This window comes from Struthio camelus, chromosome 21 (genome assembly GCF_040807025.1).
Source record: "Struthio camelus isolate bStrCam1 chromosome 21, bStrCam1.hap1, whole genome shotgun sequence".
Classification (NCBI taxonomy): Eukaryota; Metazoa; Chordata; class Aves; order Struthioniformes; family Struthionidae; genus Struthio; species Struthio camelus.
In genome coordinates this window covers 10,629,218-10,636,155 of record NC_090962.1, presented here as the reverse complement: position 1 = coordinate 10,636,155, position 6,938 = coordinate 10,629,218, and positions in this window count along the sequence as shown.

Sequence of the window (6,938 nt, the reverse complement as noted above, 5' to 3'; positions counted from 1 at the left end):
CCACTGTGCATGGGGCCCGGGGCTGAGATGAGCAGGATGACAACCCACCTTGTTCAGCACAATCTGCTGTAGCATGTACTCCGACACGCTCTCCCAGATTCTCACGACCTCTGAAAAGCAAGGGAAAGACACATCAGGCTCTGAGCCAGCCAGCTCACCACGTTCGGCACGTACCCAGCCAGGACAGTGACAGATGCAGGTGTAATCACGCATGCAGCAGAATAAGCACACGCAGGACGGGCTGCAGAGGCCAGGTCTTGGCTGCCTCTGGCCGCAGAGTGAGCACAGGAGAGGGCTGGAGCTCAAAGAGAGACAGCGGAAGGGTTTTGGACAAGGCCATGCCACCATCTCACATCTGCAGGGGGAGGGTGTGCCCCAGCTCCAAGCAGTGGCTGGACTCCCAGAAGAGAAGCCAGGCAGAAAGCGAAAGGGAAGCGACTGATTTCCAGCGTGGGCGTTTCAGGCGGTTTCCCAAGTCCCAAGAGAGGTGCACAACCCCTCCGCCTTCTTCAGACAGGAGTCCCCTTGCCTCCCGCTTTCAGGTGCTGGTCTCCAAGGGCAGCCCCTCTCTCTGGGGAAAGGTGGCCATGGATTTCCCCACGGCCAGAGGACAGTGCTGTGCTCCACAGCAGCCTTGGGCACCAAGAGCATCCCCAGGGGTCTCCCCACAGGGCCCAGCTCCCCCGTATTCGGTGCCTGCTTCCACAGGCTGCTCACGGCCACCTGAGCACCTCCAGCTCCTTGGCCCAGCCACGACTGTGGGTGGCCAGTGACCCTCAGTGGCCGGGACTCCTGCCTGGGGAACCAGGAGGGCAGGGGCAGAGCCAGGCCCTGCACCCAGGAGTCCTGGGGGGCCACCTCGATCCCTGATCCGCACGGGGCACTCAGGCAGGCACCCATGGCAGCCACCAGCCCTCCCCACACAACGCTGGTTTGGGAGTTGGTGTCCTACACAATCGCGCTCCTGGAAGAGCCCCTAAGGCCTCACCATCAAGGCTGAGTAGCCTGAGCGCTGGCAGCTTCACAAACGGGAACCGCATGGTTGTGCCTGTAGTTCCCGCCTGGAAACTTCTCCTCCACTCTCCTCCTCCTCTGCCTCCTCCTCCTCCTCCGCACTCCAGCGCAGTGTGGGGAGGGCTGGGCACACCCTGGGCAGAGGGGAGGTGTCACTGTGAGGCGGGATGTGCCACAGTGACCTCAGACCGTGTCACTGAGCGTGTCACAGAGGGGCTGCAGGGATCCCACCCCCAGACCTTGCTGGTGTGGGATCCCTACAGCAGTGAGGGCAGCTGCCGTGGGTGGTTTAGGGTGCTGCCCCCACCCCACCACCCCCTGCCCCAGGGAGCTCTTTGCTAAGCCAGCAAGGATCAGCACCAGCATCGGCCTTCAAGTCCTCCCTCACAGGCGTCACATGGGGCATCTGAATGCTTGCGGGTTGCAAACATAGACATGGGTTCAAGGGGGTCCAACAAATGGGTACCGCGATGGTTCAGACACGGCTTCATGGCCCAGCTCCTATAACTGCAAAGTGCTGCAAATAAGGACAGTGTGTCAGAGGGGAAAAAAAAATCATCATTCTCGGCTTTCCTTGCTTCTCTCACACCTTCCCTGAGCATCTGCTACAGGTCACTACTGAAGACAGGGCACTGGCTCTGGGGCACCGTCACTTGCACAAGGACGCAAGTGCCCCAAAGGGTAGAGGTCACAGGTGGGACCTACAACAGAGAAACTCTGTTTACCACAAACCTGGCCCTACTTTGGATCCCAAAAGCCCAGGCAGCACAGGTTGCCTTCCGGCCGGGCAAATGCCACTTGAAGAGGAGATAACTTAAAAAAAACAAATTCTGTGTCTATTTGTCTACATGACTAAGAGTTCCAGCTTGTCCTTTGATGGACAGCAGGAGAGAGAACAACAGGGTACAACGTCCTTCCTCTACATGCACACACCTACACACACACACACACACACACACACACACACACACACACACACACACACTTCTTTTCTCTCACTGCACACCACCCTCCTCACCCAAGAAGCTGCGCAGGAAAGAAGGAGGCATTCCGGAGAAATGCTCTAACATGCAGAATCTCAGGACTGAGCTGGCAGCAACTGCAGGATGGTTCACAGCAGCAGCATGGCCACTCCTGCCACTTTGGGACCATCAGCCACTCTGTCCCCTCATCCAGGTCATTGATGAGTAAGTTAAACTGCATTGGAGCCAGTGTTGGGGTGCACCGCTAGTCACTGGCCTCCAGCTAAGACGCTGTGCTACTGATGACAACCTTCTGAGCTTGGCTGCTCAGCCAGTTTTCAGGCCACCTCACTGTCTGCTCAGCTAGCCTGTACTTCATCAGCTTGCTTGTGAGGATGTTAGGAGAGCCAGTGTCAAAAGCTTCCTTTTGCTGCTACTCACAATCTTATCTTTTGCAGCTACACAGTCCCATTCACAGGCTGGCTATGCTGCATACCCAGGCGTGGCATTGTCTGCTGGTGCTCTGCTAATAGCGGTCACTCTTCAGCATAGGGGGAATGGCCATCCTCAGCAAGGGAAACCGGGCTTCTCTTGTTTGGAGATGAAGACCCCTTTAAATTGGATCCATTCTTTCCTCAGGAACGTGGTTTCCTCATACCTTTCTCTTGTTTGACTTTCAGCCACAGCAACTGGTCTGAAAAAGGAGATTATACTCTTCCCGCCCTCATTCCCACCCCAATAGCTGCTGGAGGGACAGCACCGCAGGGCACAAGCAAGCCCAGGCCGTCCCTGGAGAGCATCAATGACAACCTCCTGATACAAGTTGAGAAAGGAGCCCCTGGGGAGAGCGGCTCTGCTTGACCTTGCACTTACCAACAGTGAAGGGCTCGTTGGGGATGGGAAGGTCAAGGGCAACCTTGGCTGCAGTGGCCATGAGATGGTGGATGGGGTTCAGGATACTGAGAGGAGGGAGCAGGGCAAAAAAGCAGGATCACAACCCTGCACTTGAGGAGAGCAGACTTGGGCCTCTCCAGGGACCTGCCTGGAAGAATCCCGTGGTGTGACTGCAAGGTGGGAAAGGCAGGGTCAGATACTGGCGTAGAGAGACAGTCAAGGTTCAGGAGGGGTTAAGCAGCATAGATTTAAGAATTTACCCTCGAATCCCATGGTGTGACTGCAAGGTGGGAAAGGGAGGGTCGGATACTGGCGTAGAGAGACAGTCAAGGTTCACGAGGGGTTAAGCAGCATAGATTTAAGAAAGAATTTACCCTCCAAACTGCGCGGGGAGCCCTGGGAACTGTGGACAAGGTGCGTACCTGCCTTTCACTCATTACCTTAATTAACAGCTGAGGAGTACAAGCAGCTACGTTGTACTACATCTATAGAGTACATTATAACATATAGGCCAGGAGTACAATGCGCTTTCCCCATAGTGCAAAATTTGACAGCCGTGACGACAGTCACTGCCAGGGGTTGTCCCACGCTGATTCTTTGCACTTTCCGTCGTGCAGTACTTGGAGTAGGCTCATTGGCTTGCAGACGTTGGGTTTGATGCAATGATTTCCCCTCCCGACTGTCCGGGTTTAGTCAGATCAGGCACCCACACAGCACACCCTGTAGACCCCAAACCACCTGGCTGCTGGGTGGGCTGCAAGGAATCTCCTTCCGGGATTGTGAGGACCCCTATCCGCTCATACATCCGTTGGGCTATTTGGTCTCCCTGTGTACTTCACAGGGCTTAGGAACCAGTGTAATGGATCGCAACCTTCACCACCTCAAGCCAATTCAAGTCAATGACCCCCTGCAATGATATCCACCCCCCTGGACAGCTACACTATTGCAGGGCACCAAGCAACCATACTACCCTTTATGTATGGCGACCGCCATCCCCATGCTCACAAGGTGACAGCTGTCTGGTTCCAGGGTTATTTCTTTGCGTGGCAATCACAGAGCCAACCCTGAACTCCTGGGCATGGCTTGCATGGGGTGGTAGGCTTGGGGGGTGCAGCCGGTGCACTCTAAGCACCTGTGGCCCCCTTGGCACATTTGAGCATATCGGGTAGAGCCATGGGGTGGGCGGTCCCTGAGGCAGGCAGCTGCCTGACAAATGTTTTTACTCCAACCCCTGAGGGTACCAGGAGGGGACAGTTGGCACAGTTGCTCTCTGAGCAGTCTGTTCATTTGCCCCTTGCGGGTGGTGGGGTATCACACAGAATCACAGAATCGTTTAGGTTGGAAGGGACCTCTGGAGATCATCTAGTCCAACCTCCCTGCTCAAGCAGGGTCCTCTAAAGCATATTGCCCAGGATCACATCCAGACGGGTTTTGAATATCTCCAGGGAAGGAGACTCCACTACCTCTCTGGGCAACCTGTTCCAATGCTCTGTCACCCTCACAGTCAAGAAATTTTTTCTCAGGTTCAGATGGAACTGCCTGTGGTTCAGTTTCTGCCCATTGCCTCTTGTCCTGTTGCTGGGCACCATGGAGAAGAGACTGGCCTCATCCTCTTGACACTATGGGATATGTGATAGGTCCAGGCTAGTCCTTGCTCTCCAGCCCAATTTTGAATGCCGTTCGCTGTTAAAGGAGTGCCCCGATCCCTTTGGATTTCCACCAGCAGCCACGTAACCCAATCACATCTTCTAACACTTTAATGGTGTGAGGCTGGGTAGCTGCAGAGCAAGAGTGGGTGTACAAGAGACCAGAGCAGGTTTCTCCAGTGGTCAGGACATATCTATGCTGCTGGCTTTCCAAGAAGGGTCCAATATAATCAACTTGCCACACCTCCCCAGGCTTTTGTCCTCTGTGGATAAACCCCTTTTGGGTCCGCAACTGCTGTGGAGCTAAGCGGGTGCAATGCTGCCTGGCCCCATTTGTGCCACTGGCAGATCCCCCTCCGTGCACACTGCTGGCCGGGCAGTGGGTGCTGCTGGTCCCCGCCGCCCTCTCCAGGCTGCCTGCTGTGCTCCCCCACCCTCGAGGGCTGTGCATGCTGCTCTGGCTGAAGTGCAGCTACTGCTCGAGCAGCTTTGTCCACCTCCACTCGCCGTCCACCTCCCACCATGGTATGCCGGCTTGCAGCAGGTCTCGGAACATAGTGCCGCAACTCTCCCTGTCTCTGTTTCATGTTTACCTGCCTCTTTCCTGACTTCCCATCTCTGCTCACAGAGGACACCGCTGCTAGCAGAGACAGCGGCACTGCCACTTCCCCCACGGTCACCGGCCCCCGTCCCTCACCCCCCAAAACAGGGAGCACCATCGCTTCAAAAGGTTGTTTCATAGCACCTGACTTTGGACCTAAGGTTTTGCTCATGGGGATCCATTCCAGTCAACTCGGCGGAATAAATGCCAGACAACATTCCGAACTGTCACAGCTAGTTTATGCCTGCTGCAATAGTAGTCCACTTGGTGAGCCAGCCATCAATGCCTGTGGCAGTCGGCCAAGTTAAACGTGCTGCACCCAGCACCCAGTCCGTTAGGGAGGGGGAAACGCTTCAGTTTTGCTGCTGCGGGGTATGGAGGGTGTTGCACAGCCTAGGATCCTGGGGCAGAGCCCCCAGCCTATCAAGCTCCTCTCTAGTAAAGTAAAAGGCATCTGCCCCATCACCCCACAACCTTAACAGGCACTCAAAGAACCCTTCACAGGGCTGCTACCTGTAGCACCCTGCATATCCTGCACCTCTCATGCTTTACAATTGCAAACAGTTGTGGGCCCTTGCCAGTTGGCTGCATTTGCTCCGGTAAGCTGCTGCTCTGCCACCAGCCGGGCAGCTACCTTCCTCTCAGGCTCTGTGTCTGACTCTGAACTGTGGGCCTTGTCAGGGTCCCACATATTGCCATCCCAGGTTTCTGGATCCCCATCTGCTTTTTGCACCAGTGCCCGCACCACCAGGGGACAGACATCTCGCCGCCCCCTCTGTCACCACCAGCGATGTGCAATGCAGGCAGCCACAAGCAGCACATTGGTGCTCGAGCTTCTCAGCTCGATCCATGGTTGCAGTAGGCACATGGGTGCTCCAGCTTCTCAGCTTGAGCCGCGGTTGCATTTGCAACCTCTGGGGTCAGCTGGCGAGCATCCTTAGCAGCTTCAGGAGCACTTTCCAACGGCCCAAGTCGCTGGACACAGCAGTATCCTGCCGACTACACCAAAGGTGTCCGCAAGGCAGGAAAGGGAGGGTCGGATACCAGCGCAGACAAACACTCAAGGGTCGCAAGGGGTTAAACAGGATAGATTTAATAAAGGATTTGCACTCCAAACTGCACAGGGAGCCCTGGGGACCACACGGAGGGGTTGCTCATGGGACGTTGCTGGATGTACGGCTCGGACACCCAGGCGGGACTCACCTCGTACCCAAAGGCCCCCTCTTATCGACTACAACTATTTCCTTATCTCAGCTGTGCTAACTTTGAGGAGCTACCGGCCGGGAAGCAGCTAGACATTGTTGACAAAATGGAACATGCACGTCTGGCCTTGACAGGAATTCGGTCAGCGCGCAGAGAGCACGCTCTGGCACTGCTCTCACCTACTCTGTCAGTCCCCTGACTCATCGCCACATCTTCCACAGGGGTTCTTGCTCCCCATGCTAAATGCAAATCTATTCCGATACAAATATATTGGCATTCGGCATGGTCTGGTATAGCAGAAGGTAAAACTCCGGAGGGCAACAAATGGCCTTCTCCTCCAGGTCAGCTTTTAGCTCAACATAAGTTTCCATCGAGCTGTCTTCAGTCACTGCTTGCCAGCAGCAGCCTGCCAGCAGGACTTCCCCAGGCCCTTCTCCGCAGAGCTACCTTCCAGCAGGTCAGCCCCCAGCCTCTACTGGACCATGGGGTGTTTCCTCCCTAGCTGCAGGACTCTGCACTTGCCTTTCTTGCATTTCATGAGGCTCCTCTCCACCCATCTCTCCAGCATGTCCAGGTCCCTCTGAATGGCAGCACAGCCTTCTGCTGTGTCAGCCACTC